The sequence below is a fragment of the Chinchilla lanigera genome, unplaced genomic scaffold, assembly GCF_000276665.1.
Source record: "Chinchilla lanigera isolate Chin_1 unplaced genomic scaffold, ChiLan1.0 scaffold00085, whole genome shotgun sequence".
In the NCBI taxonomy this organism is placed as follows: Eukaryota; Metazoa; Chordata; class Mammalia; order Rodentia; family Chinchillidae; genus Chinchilla; species Chinchilla lanigera.
In genome coordinates, this window is record NW_004955486.1 from 7,272,997 (window position 1) to 7,299,306 (window position 26,310).

Sequence of the window (26,310 nt, forward strand, 5' to 3'; positions counted from 1 at the left end):
GCCATGACACGTGGCCCTGCAAAGGCACCTGCTCTGGTTCCTATCTAGATGCCCCCAATGTCTCGTGTGCTCAAATATGGGGCTTTTGGAAGGTGATTGGGCCATAGCTGACTGGCTGCTAGGAGGTGGGGCCTGGTTGGATGAGGTGGTCACTGTGCATGATCTGAAAGGGTTCATCTCCCTCCTCACTTCCTCCCTCCTCTCTGCTTCCTGTCCACTATGCTGTGAGCAGCTCTCCTCCGCCATGTCCTCTGCCATACCATCCTGCCTTGCAGCCAAGGGGCTAGGAAATGAAACATGAGCCAAAATAAACCTCTCCTCCTGTAAGTGCTGGATATTATGTCTCAGTGAAGAAGAGAAGTGTCTAAGAGCACTTTCCCAACTTCTCTGTTTGGCTTTGGCTTCTGAAACTTCTAGGAGACAGGGAGTCTACCTGCTAGCAATAGCTAAACCAGAGCTCCTCTCTTCCCTGAATCTCCATCCCCACTCCTGGGCTGGTACCCTCACAATCCCCTCCGGAGCTCCTGCAGCCTGTCCTTTCCAGCCTCTATCAGCTGATGTCAGAGCTATTGCTGCTGCCCAGCTATGGAAGGGGTGAGAAGGTGATCCCTCAGACCCTCTCACTTGAGCTTCTCAGTTGTTAGGGGTCCAGATGTGGATTGTTGCCCTGTACACCTGAGTCCTATCTCAGCAACTGTGCCCTTCTGAGTCCCACTGCCCACACCTGTGTCCAGGAGGCATCCTGGTCTTGTGTGCTATTTGGGAAGGCCAGGCACTCTTGCAAGTCTAGACAGTTCTTTATTTCACTGATAAGTCATCACTTGCAGGAGAAGCACAGAGAGGGTGCTTATGTGGTACAGTCGTATGTGGTACAGTCCAGGGTTCCATTCTTAGGTCTTACTGTGCCTGATTGTCTTCCGAGAGCTTCTGGGAAAGAATAAGTTCTTTTTCCACCTCTCCTAAGTTGGTAGTTGGAATGAGTGGACCTCTTAACAAAAAGCAGCTTCACAAGAGAAAAACCAACAAGTTTATGAGCAGGCATATTTCACATATACACACATAGGAGCTGCCCAGGGAGCAAGTTGTCCTGGAAGAGGTGATTTGGCCCCCATGCTCATATGGCATTTCCAATGCAGAATATGCATTTTTAGAGAAATGACAAGACAAGAGAAAGAGCTTTTCAGTCTCCAGGGGCAGCAACTTAGAGGAAGGGACATAAATGACAGAGAAAGGCTGTTAGGAAACTTGTTAATGATATGACTCCAGGCTGCTAGGGCTCAAAGTTGCCTTTAGGGGTCAACCCTTTTTGTTCCCAGTGAAGGGGCATGTGGGATGTCTAGTGTCTTTGTAAATCTGTGTCTTCCTTTTAAGCAAGTAGAGGGAGTCTGAGAGTGACCCCATACCAGCTTCTCATTAATTATCTTCTATTCAAAGTCCCTCATGGTTTGGGGTGACATACTCTGGGCTCCCTCAATCCCAAAGTCTTCCCAGCTTGGGGACCTCTGGGCCACTTGGGGCTAGAGATCTCTACTAAAAACCTGATAAGCTGAGGCAGAGCTTGGTCTATTTGTGGGCAATTCAGAAAAGGTGCATTGTAGGGCTTCAGGGCACCTTTTAGAAATGTGTGTGTCCATCGCGCTCAACCAGAGTTGAGTTCACTTACTCCAACACCTTCCACACCACAGACTCATGCATGGAAGCACAACAGAGCTCTATGGGCCATGGCTGCAGATGCTCATCTGGACTGGCTTTGGGTATCTGTGCACTTTCTGAAGAGGGTTCCAGAAGCTAAGCAAAATGATTCTTAGCCATCCCTTTGGACAGATTGGTTGTCCCTTGGTGTCTGAGCCTCGTGTCCCACTTGCAAAGTCTCCCCATTTGTCTGATCCATGGGAGTCATAGGGTGTGACCTTGTCCAGTGTCTTGGTTGGCGGTATGCATTGTCCCTGGGGAAATGGACTTCTCCCCTTTACCTTGTGGAGTCAGCCAACCCTGTCACCAGGGAAAGCCTGCTAGCACTGAGGAGAAGTCCACACAGTCCTGAGTGGGATGAGGCAGCAGTGCTCCTCCTGGACTGTTGACCCCAGGAGTCGCTTTATCACCCAAACTCTGTTTTTCCCTTCATTTTTTTCCAGAGTGATTTGTCTCTGATTGTGGCTTCACTGACTCCTAAATTCTCTCCTGCTTCAGCTGTTGGAGGGGGCCACCCATAACGCTCCAGGTGGGAGACAGAACACAAGCCAGGGGGTGGTGGGGCTTCCAGGATGGAGGAGAAGAAAAGCCTCTTCTGACTCTAGGATCATAGCTGTGAGCTCCCACAGGCCCTGGGAAAGCGGTGGGTTGGGGACACTGTGTCTCTGCCACCTCACAAAAGAAACCCCACTTGGGGCCCCTCACATCAGGGCTGTGGACTTGGTGAAGAGCCACCGCATTTCCCGAAAAACAGTGTCCAGGGGTCTCCCCAGGCTGTCACACAGGAGTGGGGATATCTGACCCTGACCTTGAGGATATGACAGTGGGCCTTTTTCTACACGAGGAGGCAGGGAACCTGTCTCATGCTGAAAACTGTTGTGAGCTTCCTGAGGGTCTGATGGGACAGGGAAAGGGGGATGAAGACTAGGACCCAGGCCCAAGTTTACTCACCAACAGGACAGTGCTACCCTCTATACTAGGGATCCATGACACCAGCGATGAGGCCCCACGCACAAGGCCTGGGCCCATGGACAGTGCTGCAGTGGCCAGGGCTGCATTCCTTGCTTGTTTGATTTGAGGTATGAGCTATTGAACTTAGGCCTCTGCACTGAGCTGCATTCCAAGCCCTTTCATTGCTTTTTATTTGGGGATGGGTCTTGCTAGATTACTAAATTGCCCAGGATGGGCTCAAACTTTTCACCCTCCCACCTCAGCCTCCCAGAGTGCTGGAATGACAGGCATGCACCACCATGCCAGGCTCCAAGCTGTGTTTTGAGGTGGAAACCACACATGGGCCCCTATGGCTTTGTCGAGGGTGGGTCACTGTAGATAGCAAAGCAGGCAGCGCTGGCTCTGGCCTTGGGGACTTCTGTGGGTGAAGAGTAAGCAAGAGAAGCCAGGAGAGGAAAGCAGGCACTGCAGAACATGCCCAGTGAGGTTCGACCAGAGTGTGTGGCCTCCTGGGGCTTGGGGGCCTGGGACTGACAGGAAAGCCACAAGGTTACTGCCTTCCGGGTTCCCTTACCCTTCCCAGGGCCCTCCAGGTAAGTCGGGCAGTAACACAGACCTAAGCCCGCACCACGCCCAGAGAGGTGGGACTGTCTGGGGACCTGGCCCTGCAGGGTACGTCTGCCACAGCCATCCCAGCACCAAGGGCACCGAGGCTGTGACTCCCTGGGGAGTCTGAGGCCACAGAGTGTGCACAGAGAGCTAGGGCCAATGCTCTGGGAATCTTAAATCTTCTGTAAAATGGAGTCAGCAAGACCATAACCCGGGGACATTTCTGAGAAATCGTTCTCTGGAATTAGCTGCAATATGGCACCAATAAAGAGAACAGTCTATAAAACATTATCAGTTCTAATTGATAATTGGATTTTTTGTGTTGCCATAAGTAAAGCTAAAAGCTTCAGATATTGTATTTAAATTTCTACTTTAAATATCTGAGAAAAACCAGCCAGGCTCCTGAAAGAGTAGAAGAGGGAGGGAGAGATTTGTATAATATATACTGGAGATAAAATGGAAAGACAGCACCAGACAGTTTCAGGAATCCAGAGCTCCTAAAACTCCTTTACTCGTCTCAGTCACCTCTCAGCCTCAGTTTCCCTGCTGCTCGAATGTGGGGCCCCAGGGCTCCCTGCTGTGGGGTTGTGCCCATCTGGTGTCCTTGGGCTCTGGGGTGCGGCTGGGCTAAGCAGCTTGTGGCTGGAAGAGGTCACTTCAGGTGGCTCCACAAGCCTGGGCAGGGGACACCTGCAGACAAAATGCAGCCCCGAATCAGGAGGCGCTGGGGTCCTGAGCAGGGATGGGGGTGAATTGAAGTCACAAAACAAAGGGTCTGAGGGTGATCATGGGTGGCCAGGGGCCACTGTCTTTAAGCAGACGCTGCCCCCCCCCAACTTGTAGGCAAACATCCACAGAACTTGCAGACCCCACGCTGAAAGATTAATTCCCTGAGGTTATACCCCAGCCTCCGCTTCAGACTTGTAAACACTGCACGACGAAAGGCCTTGTCAGCGTCCGCAGGGGCTGATAAGGACATGTCCACACCGTAGCCACCCTGCCTGAGCTGTGAGGGCTGGGGCACAGGGGTCCTTATCTTCCTCCTGCAGCCTTGGAGTGGGCAGGGAAAGGGTTGCTGGTCAGGGTGTCTCTGCACCACCCCAGCTCCTTAGGCAGGGACCAGGGCTAGGACGACTCCATCCAGGGGCCCAGAAGGAGGGGGGCTCAGGGACACTCCAGGGGTAGGGGCTGGGGGCCACGTGAGACCTGCCTGATACAGACGCTTAGCAAGGGCAGTCTGGGCGGCTTTGTGCCACTCTGCTGCCCATGGGGAGGTGTGGCTGGGGCTCTAGATGTGCAGAGAACACACTTGTGTCAGCATCTGGGTACTGTTACTGCTGCATGTGAAGAGCCCGACCCCTGGGAATAGAGAGGTACAGCGCTGGGCCCAGGGGTGCGTGCATGCATATAGTATGGAGTCACCAAGAGGGCTGGCTGGGGTGTGTGAGTGTGTGTGAGTGTGTGACAGTTGTGTGGTGGGAGGGCTGTGCATGGCGTGGAGCCGTGAGAACGGGTATGTGTATGTGCACGGTGTGGTGGCTATGTGTGCGCGTATGTGGTGGAGGCTGTGAGTGGGTGCACGTGGGTGTAGCATGGAGGAGTTGTACGTACACACACATGTGATAGGGACCTAGGGGCCATGGGACTCACTTACATGTGTGCATGATATGGAATAGTTGTGCGTGTGTGTGTGCATGCATGTTGTACTTGTATAGCGAGGCAGAGAGAGACATGGAAACAGCTGAGCTCAGTCCCCTGGAAAATGCCTTTTCCGTGGTTTTGGGCTTGGATCTTGAAGTGCATGTGGACTTGCTGTGCATCTGGACCCCTGGGCCAGGCTGGGAGTGCAGAGGGTCTCTGGGGAGGGAGATGGCTTTGGACCCAGCAGCCTGGATAGTCTGGCACCACCTGGCCAGGTGGAGGAAGGTACAGAGCCAGCCAGGGCCCCTACCCCGTCCCTCCTCCTTTCCTGGTTCCAAGAGGAAAGAGCGCTCCTTAAATTTGCCAAATTGCCACAAATCAGTCTATAATCACTTCTGTTTGCAGTCCCAATTATGGAGGAGGTGAATTTTACCTACTAAACAATCCATCAGCTGCGAGGCCCCTGGAGAAACATCACTGACTTTTTGCTGTTCCCTTTGCAAGCGGACCCTGGGCCCGTGGGCAGGAGTGGGATAGGCGCTCATGGCCAGGCCAGGAGAACCAGTTCTACAGAGATGTCACTGCCCTCCCTACCGTGGGGACAGGCCCTCCCTGTCTACAGAACACGTATCTGCTTCTCTTTGACACATTGTGAAAGACACGGTCTCTAGGAAAGATGCTGCTACGTCAAGCACAAGGACTCCACTGGGACAGAATCCAGCCCAGCCCCTAAAACACAGGGAAGGACAAGATCCCTGATGTGGCCTCTCCTCCCCTCTCAGCCAAGGCATGGCCATGTCTGCTGCTCCTGGCCATGCCTCCCAGGCCTGGCTGATGCCTGCATGCTCAACCCAGACGGGGCAGGGTCTGTGACAGCCTCACCTGCATGAATCCATGGTCTCATGGCTCTGGAGACCAGAAGTCCATGGCCCAGGGCTGGTTCCTCATCTAGACTTTGTAGGAGAGTATGGATCCTGTCTCTGTTCACCTCCTGGGTCAGCTGACAACTGCCACCATCCCTTGGCCACAGGCCTCTCACTCCAGTCCTGACCTCCATCTTCCTGTGGCTTCTCTCTGCCTCGAATTTCTTGCGCCTCACTCCCCTTTTTCATAAGGACCCTCTGCTGGATTCTCAGGGCCCATCTGCTCCAGCCTGACCTCACCATGACCACAGGCCAGGACTCCAGGTCTGAGTCACACCACACTCGGCATCCTGGTAAGCAGGAGGCCAGCATGTGCCTTTCAGGAGGACACAAGCTGCCCTGCCACACCACCCAGGCCTCCTCCATGGATCTGGATGGGAGTGGCCCAGGAAGGCTCAGTACATGGGCCCGATGTGTACGCAGCTGGAGACCCGCAGGGCTCCTCCCCAGGAGACTGCTGCCTGGAGCCCCACACGGTGCCTTGACCCCTTTCTGCTCTCCTCCCCAGGGAACCCCAGGGCCAGGAAGCACATCCTGCAGGACTCCTCTACCGACATGGGGACTTGTCCTTCACCATCCCTTGCTGCTGTCCCACATCCACCCCAGGGAAGGTAAGGCTCTCGTTCAGTGCCCAGCAGGGCCAGGACAGCACCAAGCCCCCAACCGAGGCCATGGGAAGCCTGGAAACCACCACAATGATGTCCAGCACAAGGACCTGAGCACCAGCAAGCCACCTGCTCTGCTTGGAGTGTCCCAGCCCAAATCCCTCCTTGCTGAACTTCAGTTTCCCAGTCTACAAAGGGGCTCTGCAGGTTAAGGGGGCCCTGTGGCTTCACGGAGGGGCTGCTTTCCCATCCCCAGGCCTACTCTGTCTTACAGGGCTCCAGCAGGGCACCCCCTGTCATTGTCTTCACTATGCCCCCCCTTCAGCTGCCCCCTGAGGGTCCACCAGGGTGCCAGGGTCCTCTGAGTCCCTGGACTGCACCCCCTGGGATCCCACTTCTCCCCACCCTGCCTACTGCCCATTCTGTTTGGCCCTCTGCCTCCAAGGCGGAGGTGGAACCAGAGCTGGCTCTGTTGCTTTCTGACTCTCGCTCACCTCTCACTCTCCTTCCACTGTCCTCTGGCAGTGGGAAGGACAAACTGTTGACCTTGCCCAAGAGTCCCTGCCCAGCCCCGCTCCTCTGCCTAGAAGCCTTGGGAGCTCAGGCCCCAGCTGAGCCCCAGGAACCAAACTCCCTGCCTGCTTCTCTGAGCTCTGCAGCCAAGCTTAGGTTGGCTCCTGTCCACCTGCGTTGGCTCTGAAGGGCACCCGAGAGTGGCTCGTTAGCCCTGGGGAGCCTTGGACTGTGCTGGCTTTATCTGAGGCCACAGGGGCTCGGCTGGCCTCCCTCCCTGGGCCCAGGTATCCAGTGGACACTGCCACACGGATGGAGAGGAGAATCGAGGCTTGTGAGTGAGCCAATGAGACCCGGGTAGCCTGCTGTAAATGTAGACTTCTCTGCTTGTTGTATTTACAGAGAAAAAAAATCCCCTTTAAAAAATTAAAAGTTGAAGGAATTTGTTGAAAGGCCGTTACCTGCTGCCCGTTCTGCCTGCTGCCTCCCTGAGCGCCTGTGCATAATTAATTAGAGGCACAGCACTCACAGCCCCGACATAAAAGTTAAACACCCGTTTTACCGAGTTGGGCGTCCTCTGCTCAGCGTCTCTGCTGGGCAGGCTTCGGGGAGACCAGTGTTCACAGGCAGTGCCAAGCCGCAGTTTCCATAGCAACAGGCTGCCTCCTTCCTCCCTGTGACTCTGCCACGGGCTCCATCCTCACTTAGGGCCCCACCCGAGGTGCCCAGGGTGCTGCAGGGGACCTGGTCTCTCCCCATACCCTTGGCTGCTGCACCCTCACCTGTCTGCATGTGCAAGGGGATGGGGTACAGCGTCTGCCGCCAGGGTAGGAGGAAAGACGTTCATATTAGTCATGGGTGTTGGCTATCTCCTCTTTGGAATGAACAAGAAAAAAGAAAGAAGAGGGGCAAATGGAAAGGGAGGAGGAGGGAGAAGAGGTGGAGGAAGAGGAGGAGGAAGAGGAGGAAGACAGAGGGGCAAGAGAAGGATGAGCAAAAAGGAAAGAGAGGGAAGGGGGATCAGGAAGAGGGAGGAGGAGGAGGACGCTGCTCCTTCTGCCTCAACAAGCAGACATGGCCTCTCCCTCAAGGCCCTGCTGGCTCTGGGTTCAGCGGAGCCACCAGGACGACTGGTGCTGTGTGAGCTGGCACGGGCTGTTTCCAGGCCGACCCGTCAGGGCCACCCCATCCTGGAAGGGACTGGGTCTGTGGGCAGAGCACCTTGCCTGTGGGGTGTGCAGAGGAGGGAACCCATAGTGGTCAGGCTGCGCATCTTGCCCCTGCAAGTCCTCTGAGAGGTGCCTGGGGGTCGCGCTTGGGCAGAGATGGCTCCTAAGGACAGGGATTAAGGCTGACAAGGACTAAGAGGGGCTGAGGTTGGCATGGACAGGCATGGGTCTGCCAGAGCCCCTAGCTCTAGGATTCATCAGAAAGGGAAGAAGCAAAGGAAACAAGAGAAGGAACGAGAGGAGACCCCTCCCACCTGCCCAGTCTTAGTGAAAGGGGCAAGAAGTGGAGCATTTTAGAAAGGGTGTTTTGAATGCACCTCGAGTGTGTGGAGCCTTCCTGGTCCACCTGACACACACTCAACTCACACAGCAGAGCCAAGCACATTTGAAGAAGCTGGTGGAATTATGCACAGCAGACGTTAAGGGAGACGTTGCCTCCCTGTACGCCTGCCACACTTTCCAGGAACGCAGCCAATCCAGGGCAGCCCCAGAGGGGCCCCTCCTCCTCACATCTGGCCAAGCCTCTTTTGCCGATGCTCCCCGGGGCCCCAGCCTCTCAGAGCTGATGCCAGGACTCGGCACTTGTTCAAAAACAGAGATCACTGGAAGTCACAGTCACGAGGGCCACCCAGAGTGTAGACCCAGGGAAGACTGCTGTCCAGCTGCTGTGCAAGTGGGTTCTGCAGAGAGGGGACCATTCCCCTCATGTAGTGTCCAGAGCCCTGGAGGACCTGATCGTCTGGGCCTGGGGTTCTGTTGTCCCTCGCCGCCTCCCACCAGCTTCACAGATTTTGCTAGATAAGCAAGACACTGGCCCTGCCCTGGTGCAGTGGCGGCAGTGACAGCATCCTCCCCAGGACAGCTACCAGTGCCCAGTGCACCTGCCCTATACAGAGTGACCACACCGCGAGCTGCACCTGAGCTGGCACGGTCACTGCAACTCACAGGCCACGATCACGGAGGCAGTGTCTGCTGCTGACTTTCCATGGTCTACCCAGGCACAAGAGTTATTCTTTTCCATATCTGATTTCGCAGCGCATTTACTCACCATATTCTCTCACAGAGCCAGGGTCTTAGGTCCACTTCCTGCGATGGTCAGTGTGGTGAATCAACATGGTTAAGCTGCAGAATCAGCGATTCATCATGCCCTCCTCCAAGTCCCGCAGTGAGGGCATCCAAGGTGGTTGGTGCCTGCATCAAATTATCTTCAACAATCCAGGTGGGCCTGGTCTGATTGGGTGGGTGAAAAGCCTCAAAACAGAACCCAGGTTTCCTCAAGAAGGAAGCAGTTCTGCCCAGGGACTGAGGCGGCTGCTCCCACCTGAGCATTTCCAACCTGTCCCTCATGAGGCTGGCCGGCCACCTCTCCCCGGCCAGACCCACAGTCACAGAATCTGGTTCCTTTCCACACGACTCCTAACAGATGTCTACCAAGCTGGTGATGTCATAATGCCATGTCTACATGCACAGCTGCCTGTCGGTAGAGATGCAGAGCTCTGTCTACAGCCATCCAACTTGATACAAATGGATACAGAGAGATGCAGTTATAGAAACAGATGTCTTTCCATGCAGAGATAGAGATCGAGAGATATCCATCTAAGTAAATATCTAGATAGATAGATGGATACAGGGACATAGACATAAAGATATGAATACACACGGATTCCTCCATCTGAATCTATTATCTGTCTATCTTGCTATCTCTATCCATCTCTATGTGAGGTACAGTGATGGAGATGGATGTAGCAGCAGGACTGTAGATAGATCCCTGGATCTTCTCCTACATCTATTTCCATATCTCTGTCCATGTCTCTATGGGATGATCTGGATATAGAGATGGATGTGGACACAGACAGGAACATAGACAGGAGCCGAGATAACTCCCCATGTCCGTAGCCATGTCTGTCTACCTTGCTACCTCTGCCCACCTCTCTGAGATGCTATGGAGACCGAGGTGGATAGAGACGTACAGATAGGGATCTAGGCCTTGTATCTCCATTTGTATTGCTCTGAATAGCTCGTCCATTTCTCTGTGAGATACTATGGATAAGGAGATACATGTAGAAATAAGAATATAGATAGATCCCTGTATCTTCCCCCATATTTATCTGGATGTCTGTCACCTCTCCATGAGAATGCAGAGATGGTTAGAGACGTAGGCACCTGTCTCTAACCATAGCCCCAATATAGCTGTAGATTGTGATGTCTGCATGGGTACTGACCTAGGCCTGGAGCAGAAGAGGTACAGAGAGAGAGGTGGACTAGACATAGAAGGGGGTCTTTTAGGGGTCCTGCTGAGCCCCTGGGAGCCTCCGTCCTGCTGCAGGTGAAGCTGGGTCTCAGGTGACACCTTGACAGGTCTTAGTCAGACAATGCTCCACACCAAGCTGGGTCTGTCTTGGGTTCCCTGCTGATCCGGTGGCATCCACAGTCTCCTTGAACGTGAGATGGGGTGCACTGTTTCCTTGATGACCACCAAGGTTCCAGCCCTGCCTGTCTCTTCCCCTGGGCTTGTGGGCCACACACTTCTCACGAGTGAGGGGCATTGGCCTCCTCGCTGCTGTCAGCTTCTGTACAGCCCTGCAAGAGCTCACATTCCTTCTACAACATCTCACCTTTGAAAAGGCTCATTAAAGCTGATGTTTCTTGGTGACACTAACCCTGGGGAAAGGGTAAGAATGTGTAGTCCTTGCTATGAACTTTAATCTCTCTGTGCCCTGTTCTGTGAAGTCTATAATAGCCAGAGTGCAGGTGAGCATCTCCTGATACTCAGGCAGTGAGTGGGATGCCATGGAAGGATGGTGCCTGCCTGATCAACAAGCTCAGGACTGTGCTAAGAGTCCCAGACCACAGCACTCTGCCAGCATCCGGTGCCAGGCGCGTTGGCTGCCAGGGAGGCATCTGCCCCGAACTGGCCGTGGTTTCCTGTTCTTTCCCACTGGGCTCCTACAGGAGGTGTCATCTCATAATGTTTAATGTGCCTGGTTTAATGAGCTGCGAGCTGACACCACCTTTGCATCACTCGGGTTCACCAGGACACACACACACACACACACACACACACACACACACACACACACACAAACCCTGCTTCTCAGACCCAGCTATTATGCTGAGAATATTTTCAACGTGTCGGAACAACACTTCGAATGAGGCTTTTTTTGATGGAAAAATGAAGATTGGAAAATAGAGCATCTATCAAGGAATGTGGGGACGTGGGAAAACAAGATTGCCACAGCTTTCCCGTGTCTGATTGTCTCCGAGCATCTGACAGCACTTGAATGTAATATTGACAGCAAGGAGAAATGTGGAACCCGGGGGTCTATCAAGGTCTTTCACTTGAAGATCTGACCTGGAAACCCACCTCAGGAAGAGGAGGAGGAGGAGAGGGCAGGCAGGCTCAGCAGGGCACTACCTGCTCTGGCATCTTGCAGGTCTATGGAGATGGCCCATTTGCCAGGCCCTGGCCATGCAAGAGACCCGAGGGGTGATCCTGCTTGCTCCCTGCTTTACAGTGAGGAAGCTGAGGCCAAAAACCAACTTGCCCAGGATACTCTGTTACTAGGCGTGGGGGAGCCTAGGAGACAGACCCTGCTGAGCAGAGCAACCTTTACTCTAGGATTATCCCACAAGGGGATGCAGCCCAGGGCCAAGAACGGCAGGTGCTCTGGTTCAGAGGAAATTGGCAAGTGCTGGGCCAGATGACCAGGGCTTGGAGTTGCATTGGGGGCTCTGGGACAAGGGTATCCGATTAGCACTTAAACAATCAAGAAAAGAATGCCTTCTTCTTTTGTAACCTGGCCTAATTTGGAGGATTTTATTAACATCCCTTCCTTGTACTTAAAGCCCTCAAGGGTCACAGACTTCAAAGTTATTTGCAAATAAAGCCCAGAATCAAGAGCTATCCATTAGCTGGTCATGACTGGAGGACCAATGGAGAGAGATACATCTTCTGCAAATGTCCAACCCCTAGGAAGACAGACTCCGTGTCATACTGAATGCATGAATGAGTAAATGAACAAGTGAGTGGGTGGGTATGAATGTGTGTGTGAAGGAATGGGCCAGTGAGTGACGACGGAAGGACGAATGAGTGAGTGGATGCATGTGTGAATGAATGGGCGAATCAATGATTGAATCAATGAGTGATGAATGGGTGAGTGCAAGAATGGGCAGGTCAGGATCTCAGCGCGGTGATGCAACGCCACTTTCCTGAAACACAGTCTCCTGCTGTCTACCACTTGCAGGTGTACTTGTCCTTTCTTCACCCACACATCAGGACAGCAAGGAGGAGATCACATTTCTCATCCACCGGTGAGAAGACTGAGGCTCTGTGCTGTGTCTCCATTCCTCCAAGGCCCCAAGTTTCCGGATCCAAGCCTGTGCCCTGCTGCAACCCTACCCCTTCCCTTCCATCCCAACTCCCTGTGTAATCGCCAAGGTAAAACTCTAGGGGTTGCACCCACGCCAAGGTAGGGGGAGCCAAGGAAGCCTCTTGGGTCAGAGCAGCGGAAGCTCCGTGATGGAATTGTGGGTGGTGGGATCCATCTGAGTGGACACCGAGGAGGGACACAGCTCCCAGGATGCCTGCTGTGCAGTGGCCCTGTGTGTGAGAGCCAGGAGCTGGGGCGAGTTTGTAACAAGGAGCTCAGTGCTGAGCGTGCCCTCCAGGCCCCAGCAGAACAACCCTGCCCATGAGCAAGTGCCACCTTTCCACCTCCTGCCAGGCAGAGAAGGAGCAGATCCACACACTCCAGAAACTGCAGAATCACTGCGCTCTGCAACATGCGGGTCCCAAGCACACCGGGGCAGGACTGTGGGTCCAGGAGCGTTTGGGCCCTGTGAACAGTGTGAGCCCAGCACAGCATCTGCCGCTCCTGTCTCTGTCCCGGTGGTGTGCCTGGAGCTCAGCCTGAGCGCAGGCTCCCGATGTCCTTCCGGGCCAGCAGCTGACTCAGGGCAGCCTACGACGCTGGCTCCTCCAGCCTGCGCCCTCTGCACTTGTCTGTCCGTTCCATGGATGGCTCATCATGGCCCTCTGGGGTGTGGACCATTCCCTTCTGCCCCTAAGGAGCAGAGAGGCTAATAACGTGCCAGGGGCCCCAGAGCTAAACGTGAGCAGGAACCAGGAGCCCCTGACCCCACACACCGAGTGAACCCCCACCCCTTTAAACAGAGGCAGGATTCCAGAAAGCTCCTCGTACCCTTCACGGTCCCCATGACATGAGAGGCTGCGTGCCTGCAGCGCCCCATCCACCTGCCGTGGCACAGGCAGGCGGGCAGAGCCGGAGCCGAGGCTGGAGCTGGCAGGGGGAGCACCACGCCCGGAGTGCTGAGAGCTGTGCTTGCTCTCTTGGTTATAACTCTGCCTTAAGCTGAATTCATCCCAAGATTTTCAATTGCCTGAGCCAATAAATTCCTATTTTTGCCGAAGACAGTTTGTGTCAAGTTTTGTCACTTTCCATAGAAAGAATCATAACTAATTCAGTATTCACTCATTTTTCACAACTTACATAGAATGTGAAATCTAAAGATAAAGTTGGCATTTAAAAAAAGTCAAGATAGAAGCTGAAAACAACATCAAGCCGTGTTTAGCTTCCCAGGGTGCCTTTCCCACCAGGAGCTGGATGCGCCCCTGCTGGCTGCCCAGGCTTGGTGCTACACCTTTGCCTCAGTGTCCCCTTTGGGACAACCCCCTGGTAGCATGCAGGGGGCGTGTTCACCTTCTCACGGTGAGACCTGTCACTTCCTATGTTGCTGTGCAGTCCGGTGGGGCGGGGGGGTTACTTTGATACGTTTTTGAACCTCAGACTTGGATGCCAGTGGGTGTCTAAAACAAGAAAAGAGGCGGCGTGGATGGCAAACAGCAGAAATAAGTGTCAAGCGTGCTTTCTGTAGATACTGGGCATCATGCTTGAAGACCAGCCTTTTCAGCTCTCAGTCAGAGAAAATGAGACAGCAGGGAGGGAGTCACCTGCAGGGGTCCAGGAAGCCCAGTGCCGCTGGCCCTGAAATCCTTGCTGCTTGTCGGTGTACCCAAGGCCACGCGCTGTCCCTGGCTGTGGCATCCACGGTTGATTAATGTGTTTTAGAATTTGCACCCAACCGTTAGCAGGGATGAGTTGATTGCATATTAAAATTCCCCTCTCCTTTCAGGAACCACTAAATCACATTTGTTTTAATTCACTGATTTAAATTAGAGATGGTTGCCCTCCAATAAGTCTCAATTTCACAGGGAAAAAGTAATTGGAAGTTATTTGTCTTAATATCAATTAAGCCTATCTAATTAGACATAACTTGAGCAGCTTGGACACACTGAAATACAGTGAGTGGGGTCCTGTGATGATAAGTAGGATTTTGGAAGAGTTTGAGGGGAGAAGAAATGGGAAGAAGTGAGGGTTTAGGGTCCAGGCAGGTGCTGCCCTGATGCAAGTGCACCAGCTGTGATGACATCACCTTCTCCCCTCCTCAGCACCCACAGGAAAGGTGTCACAATCCCTGTGCACAGCGCAAGCTCTGATTACAGAAACAGGAATTCCAGTGCGGAGAAGAGGGCACATAACCTGCCACCTACACCCACGGAATTCCAGGCACCTCTGGCACGGGATCCATTTCAGTCGTTACAAAGCATCTTTCCTCCTTCCTGGGAAGGAAGCAGTGGTGGGTAACAGGTAATGAGGAAATGGGGCTCTTGCAAGTGGGAAAGAGATCAGGAGATAGAAAGGAAGGCAAAAAGAATTCAGATGTGTCCTGTACATGTAGCAACTCTCCACAATGGATATAATCATTCTGTATGGCAAACAGGGACTAATGACATGTTAAAACAGAAAGAGAGTCACAGGAAGATGCTGTGGCTAGGTCTAAATCCCACCACCAAGCCAGGATTGCACTTTGTGTTTGTAAAGGGTGGAGGCAGAAGCCTACAAGTACAGCATCTGGCTAGGCCACACTGGCCAAGTTACATGACTTGCGGGTTGGTAACCTTGGCTGTAAGGATGAGGAGGCTCAGTTAATGAAGCCAAAGGGGAGTGATGGGGGATAATGTGTTGTGGTTGGTCCAGATATGCAAGTAAAAACACGTTGTACAAGAATGCAACAGAAGGCCACACCCACGACTGAATCACACCAGATGGTGAAGAGTAAGGACTTTGCAGGGGTAATGAAGGACCCAATTCACTTAGCTTGTTTTAGTCAAAAGGGGGCTTACCCTGAGTGTCTGGATGATGGATGGATGGACAGATGGATAGATGGATGGATGGAGAAATGGATGGAGAGATGGATGGGTGGAGAGACAGAAATCACAGAATCTGGTTCCTTTCCACACGACAGATGGATGAGTGGATGGATGGATGGAAGGATGGACGGATGGATGGATGGATGGATGGATGGATGGATGGATGGAAGGATGGATGGATGGATGGATGGATGGATGGAAGGATGGATGGATGGAGAAATGGATAGATGGAGAGATGGATGGATGGATGGATGGAGAAATGGATGGATGGATGGATGGGGAAATGGATAGATGGAGAGATGGACAGATGGAGAAGTGGATGGATGGATTGAGGAATAGAGAGATGGATGGAGAGGTGGGTGAGTGGAGAGAGAGATAGATGTATGGATATATATAGGATGGATATACAGGCCTGGGTACTTTAATCTTTGGCTGTAAACTGGTCCATGGAGTGGTGAGCTTTTCTATACATTAGTTTTCTGTTCTGTGGAAGAAATTGCCACAATTTAGGAGCCTCACACGATTGGTCATCTCACCTCTCCTGAGCCAGAATTCTGGGTTCCAGTTAGCCTCTGCTCAGGATCTCACTAGCTGAAGCCTGGCTTTGTGCAGGGACCCCAGTTTCCCTAAGGCTAAACTCACTGGCTAGCAAAGCCCTGTCCTGTATACCTGAAGCCCTTGGCCCTGTGGCTGGCACCACTCCCTGCTTGGTGTCCCAACACTGTATGACAGTGTGCTTCCTTACAGGACTGCAGGAGGGCACCCATTGCTTTGTGTCCACTTTAAGGGTTCACCTGATTAAGTCAGGTCCACCAAAGACACACTTCCTGTGATGAATGCAATATCTGGACCTTAGCAACTCCTGCAAATCCCTTCACCTTTGCCAGAAGCTGTAATCTAATCACAGGAGAGGTATTCTGTCCACAACCAAGGGGCACCGACACACTGGTTACTTTTACAAGGGCTGGCAGTTGTGGGAACCATATTTGAATTCTGCTCACTGCCTATTAGGAAGAAATGCTACTTTATTTTTGTGTTTGACAATTTCTGGCTCTGGGGGTTTTCTGATACTATTTGGTTACACGTTTGAAACCTCATGCTTATCTATAAAACGGAATGTTAGCTGCCCTTCCTACAGAGTTCATTGGCAGGGCTTTGGGTTGCCAAGGGTGAAAACTCCACTGGGACGTATAACAGTAAGGAAAATGCAGAGATGAATTGCTTTCAGGCATAGCTTGATCAGAGTTCACCTGTCTTTCTCTGGTGTTTTCTTTCTTGACTCACCCCTTTTGAAGCTGAGGGTGGTTTCCTGCCTGATGTGTAAAATCCTACAGAAGTCCTTGTGCCTGTGGGGCTTTCCACTGTTGGTGAGTGCTTCTTCATCTCCACACCTCAAGCTACGGGTGACGAGGCTAGAGAGATGCAGAAGACATCACTGAGCTAGCAAACTCAACACATCTCATGGTTGTTACCATGCTGCAGGAGATTGGGCTGGTGCTGGGGTGGAAAGGGGTCCCATCCCTGTCCTAGCACAGTCTCTCCTGACAGAGTGGGGAGGAGAGGAACCCACAGCTGGATAAGAACAGGAAAGGGGGAGCTGCTGCAGGAGCACATCACAAAAGCCTGTCCCACGTGGAAAACATGGGGGCACTGGGTGGTAGCACCAGGTGATGTGAACACAGGGCCCACCCTCTTCGGCCACCAGCTCTGCCCCTCCTGGGGAACCTGACCAGCTGCCACAGTACAGAGCACCCACCCACCTTCTCCCATCTGTAGGAGAGGGGTCTGAGAATGGCCAAGCTGGCTTCTCTCCAGGAGTTTCCCAGCTGCTGTCAGCTGTCCACCTGGCCATGTCCCTTTCCAGAGCTCACATTTTTGACAGAACCACTTCCTTGCCATGCAGAGCTGAGGTCCCTGATTTCCTGCTGGCAGCACCTGGGCCATACTCAGCTCCTAGAGGTGCCTGATAGCCCAGGGTTGGGAATCTGCAAACTAAATTCAGATACTGCCTGCTGGGATGTCACAGCACGTAGAAATACCTAAACAATGCCCAGAATTTGGAGGTAGATTTACTTACGTCCACGGGCGCTGATCCACATCATTCCCAGAATATCAAGCCCTGATCTCTGGTGGTCTAGAGCTTATGCAGGATAAGTAAGCAGGAAGTAAAGAGGCAAAATTGCTTGTCAATTGGGGATTGGATTATACAATGTACATTGTAAGACCAGCTTGCATCACAATGACCAGCTGTTTCTAAGAGACAGAAGCAACCAGACCTGGAACAGGAACTATTACCTGGGCAACTGAAAAACTGAAGTATACTGGCTGGGGAGCATTTTTTTGTTACATTTTCCCCCTCTCTTGGTTTCCCCTGCAAATCTTTGCTGGGCATATTACATGTGATTTTCTGAGACAAAGCCCAACAAGAAGTAACATCAGGGTTGTCAGTGATCCTAGGATGGGCTCTAGCCAAGGTCTCCAAGATAGTCTTATTACAGAGCTTTTTCAAAGTTACTTTTTAGGAGGAGATATAATTTAGGCCTGTCTGTTCTGTAACATTACTCCGGCAAGGTAGTGAGGGAGTTAATCCGATCTAGGAACATGTCAGTGGTGCCTTGGACATTCATCAAATCTTGGTCAAGTACTTGATTGTTTTATTTGCTTGGGTCAACCATCCATACAGTTTAAGGCAAAACAAACAAACAACAAATAAACACATAACTAGCAGGGGAAGCAAGGACTGGGGTAAATAGAATACAGGTCAATTAACAACAAAAAAAGCTAGCAGTGGGGCAGGGAAGCAAAGACTCAGATAAGCAGCCTGAAAAGATACAAAAATCAAGGAGAATAGGTACACAGCAATCCTGTGAACAATGTCCTCAGACTTCAGCTGAGTGTACTAGTCAATGTGCATAACCTCTTCAGAGTGAGCCTCAAAGGAGCTGTCCAGGTAAATTTATCAGTGGATCAAAGGCTGAATTTTTGAAACTTCTAGAGGTAGTTAATATGTACCTGGGTTACATGTGTGTGCAGGAATGTCTACAGCTATAGCTGGTCTTTTAACTGGTTACAAGCTGTATGTAGTTTTTGTTTAATCTAGTTTTTGAGTTATCCCTGCAGGCCCATTGTGGCTGACAATGATGAAGGGTAGGCCATATCTAGGGATTCTTTTTTACAGAAGGACCTTCCAATTTTTTTTCAGTAGGGGTAGGGAATGGGAGGTCAGGGCTGGTGACACAGACACTAAAGCCTGAGCTGGCTGCATGGGTATGGGTTTCAACACAGTGGCTTGAGCTTGCAGAACAAATGATGGGGACAGGACTGGCTCTGATCTTCCAGGAATACTGAGTTTTTAGTTGATTGGATCCCTGGAGGGGGTTTAAGCCTCTGGATCAGATTATTTTTTGTCATTGCTGGCAGGTTTCCCAACAGCAACAGGAAGCAGCTTGCTGTGGAGATCATCCCTGCAGGAGAGTTTTGACCAAAATAGTTTTGTCCAAGGTGACCACAGCGTATCTTGCCTGTCAGACCCCATTCCTAACAGAGCTACTTCCACCAATAAACAGGGTGCACTCAGCATCTGTCAGGGGGTCCATTTTAAGAGCAATTCATGCCTGTACAGCATGTGGCACTTAGACAATTAGTTTCAGCCTAACGTGAACTTCTCAGCTTTCTTGATTTGAAGGACAGTGACTGTGACAGCATGGAACCACTTTCTGCCAGATATTGTAGCAGAGCTTTTGTGCCTTTCCAGCAGGCAGCTTGGTGTTATCAATCAGAAATGCAGAAAGAGGGGCTGGGGATTTAGCTCAGCGGCAAAGCGTCTGCCTGGGAAGCGCAATGTCATGAGTTCAGTTCCCGGTACTGGAGAAAAACCAAAAAAAAAAAAAAAAAAAAGAAGAAATGCAGAAAGAGGAAACAAGTTTTTGAACATCTTAGAAGTTGAGTACAGGTCAGCTGAGTTTGAGATCAGAACTGAGACCTTCCCATTTAAAGGTAAAGAAGGACTGGCTGACAGGAGCCAATCCAAGGCACAAGTATTTTTTAGGTCCAGGTAGGTGTATCAGCAGGCTGTGGATAGCAGAAAACTGAGGCAATGTAAGGGGAGGGCAATGGCAGCAGCACTGGCAGCTTGGAGATCTTGAACTGGCTTTACAGGCAGGAGGGGTGTACTGTGTGATGCAGGTGGGGGTTACCTTGGGACAGAGCTCAATCACCAAAGACGGATGACTGATGGCAAGAGCTGGGGGTGAGTCCTTTGTCCATACTTATGGAAATGAGTCTCAAATTTTCAGCGTTATGAGTATGAGGCATTTTAGGCTGATGTAGGTGCTATTTTTTCTTGTAGGGTACACTTGGAGTCAATATCAAATCCCGGACAGTGGGCCTGAGGGTGAGGGAGGCTGGTCATGTCCAAGGAGAGGTATAGGGCATTCAAGCATTTACAGAAATTCATGTTTGACAAAGTGCCCATGAATCTCACAGGATCTGTTCAAGCAGACTTTCAGTGGGGGCTCCAGTTGGTACCTTTAATAACTTTAGACATGTTTTTTGGCTTCTTGCCTCCCCCTCTGCCAGGAGAGCAATGCAGTACTGATCTTCGGCTTCATGGATCTCTGTCACATTACAGTCCCAGTCTGGACATGCTCAGGGGAGGACTGTGTTCACCCAAGCATCAGGATCAACACAGTGATGGGGACTTTTGACTTTAACCAAGCTTGGGCCCCATCTAAAATATGGTGGTATTCTTCTGTATTAAACAGAATCAAGAGTTGCTGACACTAGATCAGGAGACTGTGGTGCAGGAGACAGAACTGGCACTGGTGGCATCATGGCTGGCTGAGCAGCTTGGTGTTGATGCTGTAAGGAGGAGGCAGGTCGGACTTGGGGTCCTCAGACAGAACAGGATAAAGCTTTTCTGGCTTAGACTGACTCTGAGAGCCTCTCAGATGGCCTTGTAGGTTTGTTTTGACAACAAGGATGACTTTCTTGTCATGCAGAACACAGGTGTAGAGCCAAAGTGGGAGAGATTTTAACCCCTTACAGCAACTGAGTCCAAGTGAGCTGAACTTTTAACTCAGGACTTTCCCAGTTGAAGGGGTTTATGGGAACAACTTGCAAGCAGAAGCAAGCATGTTGGTTGCCTGTTCAAGCTCCCTGTGCCATTTGGCAGCAAAAAGAGTGGCAGTGAGGTGGCATGGTTTATGGTCAGACCCAAAGGTGAGTCTTCTTCATACCTCTGGGAGAAGAGTTTTCAGAAGTTCAGGATTCTGGTTATCTGTCTCAGGTTGATACAGCCATCATCTTTTTCTCCAGGAACAGTCAAAGTTTTAAATGAGAGGGAGGCTGACTGGCTTGGTGCAAAGGTGATATCCTCCCAGGCTGTAAGTTTGTGCTTTACAGGAGGAGCAAGTAGCAAGAGCCCCAGTTATCCTGGTGATGGTAACTCTTTGACAGAGGGAACTTTTGAAGGCAGAGAGTTCTGTTCCATTGTCTACCAGGAAAGTTGCAGGTTTGCCCCCAAGTTTTGCAGTGACTGTGGGCAATTTGATAGAGTTTGGTCTATACTATCGGTTCAGGCTCGACGGGGTGCAACTCATTCATCAGGCCTGACAGTCCAATTATTTTCAGTCAAAATGTGGAACTCAGAAGGAATTGTTAATCTCGAGTGGGCATTAGATGATGCCATCTGACCAGGAATGTGTGTCTCTGGGGGGCTTCTGTGGCTGAATGCAGGCCACAGAACTGCCAATTAAACTGGAACTGATTTAATTGGCTGGAAGTAGATGAGCTGGGAGTGGGGAGTGAAGCTATAGGTGTTGGCAGCAGCCGCAGCAGCTGATGAGGGTGCCAAGGTGGAATTCACAGGAACAATGGGCCTCTTTCTTCTTTTTCTTTTTCTTCTGAGATGCAAGGAGTGGTTTGGATTCATTTTGTTTTGTTTTGGTTTGCTTTGTTTTTTTTCCAGTACCAGGAATCGAACTCATGACCTTGCACTTGCCAGGCAGGTGCTGTGCCACTGAGCTAAATCCCCAGCCCCTGGTTTCATTTTTAACTCCATAAAAGCCCCTTTTCCTGCAGTCAGGGACTGTGGGTTTTAACTAGTTAGTTCCCATTTTATCTCCCTATGGTTTAAGTTGTCTACCTTTGAATGATGGCACAACAGACAAAGGGCAGGTGCCCTTCAGAGAGAGACCATTCAGATGCCCACCTGTCTGTGCCCCTTGTGGGGATTTAGGTGCAACTTAGCTAAGGAGGGTGAGAGGCCTCCATTATGTCACATGTGGATCACCACGGAACTGCAGGTGAGGACCCAGTAAGCCACTGTGACCAGTGCTTCCCAGTCTTGGTGCACAGATGGAACACCCTATTGCTTATTCTCACTCACACATTCATTCAGCAGGCACTCAGAGGTTAAACATTCCAACCCCCCTTCCCTTGAGGGTGGACTTAACTAATAAGAGTTGATCAAGCTCTTCTGCTTGAACTAAGCAGGACTAACAGACTGACTAACTAGGGTGCCTGCACGGTCTTACCAAAATCCAGCAGGCAGGCAGAAACATAGATTGCATCCTCCTACCTTTGGGGTCCAATGTGAGCCATTCAAGCAAGGGGCCATGAATCTTCCTCCAGACCTCCAAGAGGGCTCCAGAAATCTTGAGGACATTCCTTCCCATCAGGACCTGGAGATGTCCCTCCTCCATCCACAAGGACCATGACCAGTGACTAAAGAGGTCATCATGGTCAGTTTTCCCAGCCAAGGCACCAGATGCTGTGGCAAGCATAAACACTGAAACGACACCCAAGACTTTGAGGCAGATTTTTTTATGTGAAAGGGCACTGAACAGGATCATTCCCAGAATATCAAGCCATACTTTCTGGTGGTCTCGGGCATATTTAGAATAAACAAGCAGGAAGTACATAGACAGAATGGTTTGTCAGTTGGGGATTGGTTTAGTCAGTGTGCATCACAGTGACCAGCCATTTCTAAGAGACCAGAAGCAATTGGAACTGGAACAGGAACTACTAACCTGAACAACTAATACACTGAAGTATACTGGCTGGGGGGATATTTTCTGTGATAGGGAAGCCTCACCCAGGTTAAAAAAAATAATAATAAACAAACCTGTTTCTTTACAAGGATCAGCCGTATCAAGTCCAGTATGGCCAGTCGGAGTGAAGCAGCAAAAACCCCAAGCCAGGACAGCTGCGGGAGAGCGGGGGCCACTCCCAAATTCTGTGTGACAGATCTCTCTCCTCTGTGCCCTTCTCATTGCAGACCCCACCCAAGAATGTTGAGGCTCAGTTCTGGGACAAGGGGAGAGGCTGGTCCTGTGCACTCCAGCTCCCAAGCTTGGAAACTCCTGTGAAGCTCAGTCAGAGCTCCTGCAACAGAGAGCCCTTTGCCCATCACCAAAACCTCATGCTCAGGAGAGATCCCTGGCCTGTGGCATCCCTTCTGATTTCCAAGGCAGCACTGGAGCAAGGCTGGCTCTGGGGACCTTGGTGCTCCTTGAACATCCACAGAAGTCAGGAGCCACTGTGCCGTGAAATCAGCACCAGATCTGCCGCCAGCCCCACACGGCCAGGATATGAGTCCAAGATACGAGTGGCAGTGGGGTTTGAATGGCAAAGAAGAAGCTGCACTCAAACTTCTCCGGCTGACCCCATCTCCCTTTGTGCCTGGCTGCTTGCTCCCAGAGGATTCCCGGCTTGTGGGAGGAACAGGAGTGGCTAGGGGACGGAAGGTATCTTCCTCTCCCTCCGCCTCTCCCTTCATTAAAGATGTCACCTCTCATTTACTTTGAAGGGTTTAAGTGCTGTCCTGAGGTGCCCATCTTGACACCTCCAGATTTTTCTCTGTTAAGAACTTGAAAAATATGCAAATGCTCTGTATGGAGCCAGGCACACTTTTCCTTTAATGGGTTGGTTCTGATGAAGACTGATTAGACTCTAAAGTAGCTGGTTTTCTCCAGCACTGGGCCCATTATCATCCTTCTGCCTTAAATGAGACCTGCTGTATTTCAAACCTCTGCCGAGGGAGACTGCAGTGGAGATGGCTTATTACAACAAATTACCCTGAGCCAGCTCTTGTACAACATGAGCCCCAGGTGAGTGCCCTCGGGAGCCCCAGCTTCAGCTGCCTCTGCTGTTGGGCACAGCCAGTTGGGTCCGGGTGGCCTCATCCACAGGCTGCCTCAGAGCAAAATCACGTTGTCAGCTTTCCAAGGGGGCCAGGAGTTGACTGCATGATCCACAGCGTGCTGCTGACAGCCGCACTCCTGAGGTGCTCAGCAACTTGGGATGCATGGTCCCCTCTCTGTGAGATGAAAACTCGGAGGCCCAGAGCAGTTAAATTCCTGGTCCCTCGCACATAGCTGGCCTGCAGTAAAGATGGGATTGGAAGCCTAAATCTAGAGACTTGTGGTCTTCAGTCCATGGGGACTGAAGCCTTGAGCAAGGCCACCTGGACTTTGGGCCATTTCCACCTCTCACCCAGCCAGGTAGAATTGGAGACCAGCAGAGTGCACACTTGGTGGAAGGTCCCCTAGGAAATCACGCAGACTTCCAGCCCTCAATTGGTCCCTCATCCAGGACAGGGAGGGCTGTACCAGCCTCTGGATCCTGAAAAGGATGGAATAAAAAAAGGCCATGCCCTGAGTAGAGTCAGTGACGGGCAGTACACCCTCCTCTGCAGATGCCTTTGAGGACCCAAGGCCTGTGCCTCTCATGGGGCCTTGAGTGAGGTTTGACCTCTTGCTATCACTAACATGAGGTTCTTAACAGTTTATGAATCTGGAGTCCTCCATTTACCTTCTGCAATGCCTTCCCCACCCCACTGGTCCCATCTCCTCACAGGGGACGTCACTTTGGAGGCAGGATCATCAAGTTCTTGCTGTGGTTACCAACAATGTGCCATCCAGCTTCTGTCAGGGCCTGCACAGGGAAGGCTGGGGTCACACATGCAACCTCAGGAATGAACAAGGAAGGAGATGCTTGTGTACCTAGAGAACACCCTGCCAGGGTGCCAGGCAGGCAAAGATGTTCCAGGGGACAGGGTGAGGGCGGCTGCAGGCGGGTGTGCTTGGAGATGCATCTGCTCAAGTTCACTGCACCAGGGGAGACTGTGTTCCCAGGACAAGCCTCTCATCACCAGCTTTCTGTGCTGTGCTCCTGCAGTCTTAGGCTGCCCTGAAGGTTGGTGTCATAGTCCCCAAGTTATCAATGAAGCTGAGACTCAGCGATTGCTCCCAGCCTGAGGACAGGAGCCAGCAGCTGGAAGGGAGTAAGGTTGGCCAGGCTGGAACCCCGCCTGTCTCCCTTGGGCCAGAGCCCAGTGCTGGAGATCCCGGCTGGCTGGGATGTAAAGCCCTCATGGATAGACCCCTGGCCTTATGTAAGTTGGGAGCAAAGCTGCTTTTAGAAGTTGCTTCACAGAATATTTTCAAATAAATAAATAATAATGGAAAAATTAGGAAAGGAAATGGAAGCTCCTGGAATCCTATGCGGAAATGTGAGGGGACTCACAGGAACAAATCATGCCAGAGGTTCTTTATTGCTTGTCTTCTCCCAACAGGGCTAAAAGAGAAGAAAAGATGATCAGACACAGCTGGTGCTATATATTTAGACTCATAAAATTTTTGAAAGAATCTCATGGAAATTTTATTGGAAAAATTATTTAAATTGTCTGGGGGTGGAATATTGCCCCAAAGATTGGGGTCACTGTCCCTAATAGAGGGTCCTGAGAAGTGGCATGGACAGAGCACTTGATGAGAACAGGTGCTCCAGATCTGCAGTTGCTTATCTTGATTAATTTGTCTATTAATAAATAAAGGAAGGAAGTGTGGCTATCTGAGAAAGGGGCCATCTAGGTATACCTGGAAACACAGACAACAGTGCAAATTCCAACAACCACCACAACCACAATATCACAGCAGTCACCACCACAAAGATAAAAACCCCTATGACATGTACAGTGTCAGCAGCCCCCACCACCCCCACCACAGCCACAGCAGCAACAGCAGCAGCAACCACGGAGCAGCCACCAACATGACAATGTTCACAGCTGCCGTCCTGTCACAGCAGCAATAACCTCATCAGCAATATCTATGACATCATCAACAATCAACACCACAACACCAACCACCAAACACCAGCAGTCACCACTTCAGCTACAACCACAATGACATCATCAGCGATAGCAGTCACCACATTAACAACTACCATCATGACCACAACCACAATAACCTCATCAGCAACATCTATGAAGTCATCAACCATGACCACCAAACATCAACTATAACATCAGCAACCCCTCCCTCAAGCACAACCACAGTAACATCATTGGCAGCAAGCACTAAACATCACCATCATGACCATGACGACCATGACAACATCAATCACCACAACTGTAACATCGGCAACCACTGCCTAACCACAAGGGCAATAACCACTCCATCAGCATCAATCAAAATGACATGATCAACAAGCACAATAACCACACAACTTGGTGCACAGCCACTATAATGTCAGTAACCATGACCATGATCACGGCCAAAATAACAACAACAAAGCCACAATATAGTAACAACTATGACAACATCAACAATATCATCAAGAGCAATAAGAGTAACAACTACAACCACAGTAGCACCAGTAATAATTACCACCACAGTCACAATAATCACCATGATATCAACCACTACAACAATTACCATAACCACATTATCAACAACTACCATGACATCAACCAACACAATTACAAAATCAATACCCACTACTTCACTCACACCCACAATGACATCATCAACAAACACTGCAACAGCCATACATTGACAATCACAACAATAAGAACCAACACCACAATAAAACAACTGCTACAACTTTAACATAAGCAACAACCAGACCCTGACCAC

At 51.1% G+C, this 26,310-nt stretch overlaps 2 long non-coding RNA genes across 2 annotated transcripts; one reads left to right on the plus strand and one right to left on the minus strand.

Moving 5' to 3' along the window:
* Positions 1–14,496: 14,496 nt before the first annotated feature.
* Positions 14,497–23,197, plus strand: LOC102020252. The gene is made up of 2 exons (XR_263960.1): positions 14,497–14,831; positions 22,674–23,197. It is a non-coding gene; the product is annotated as an uncharacterized LOC102020252 (long non-coding RNA).
* LOC102020014 lies at positions 15,791–17,604 on the minus strand. The gene is made up of 3 exons (XR_263959.1): positions 17,472–17,604; positions 16,679–16,806; positions 15,791–15,878 (listed from the first exon to the last, which is right to left on the minus strand). It is a non-coding gene; the product is annotated as an uncharacterized LOC102020014 (long non-coding RNA).
* Positions 23,198–26,310: the final 3,113 nt, after the last annotated feature.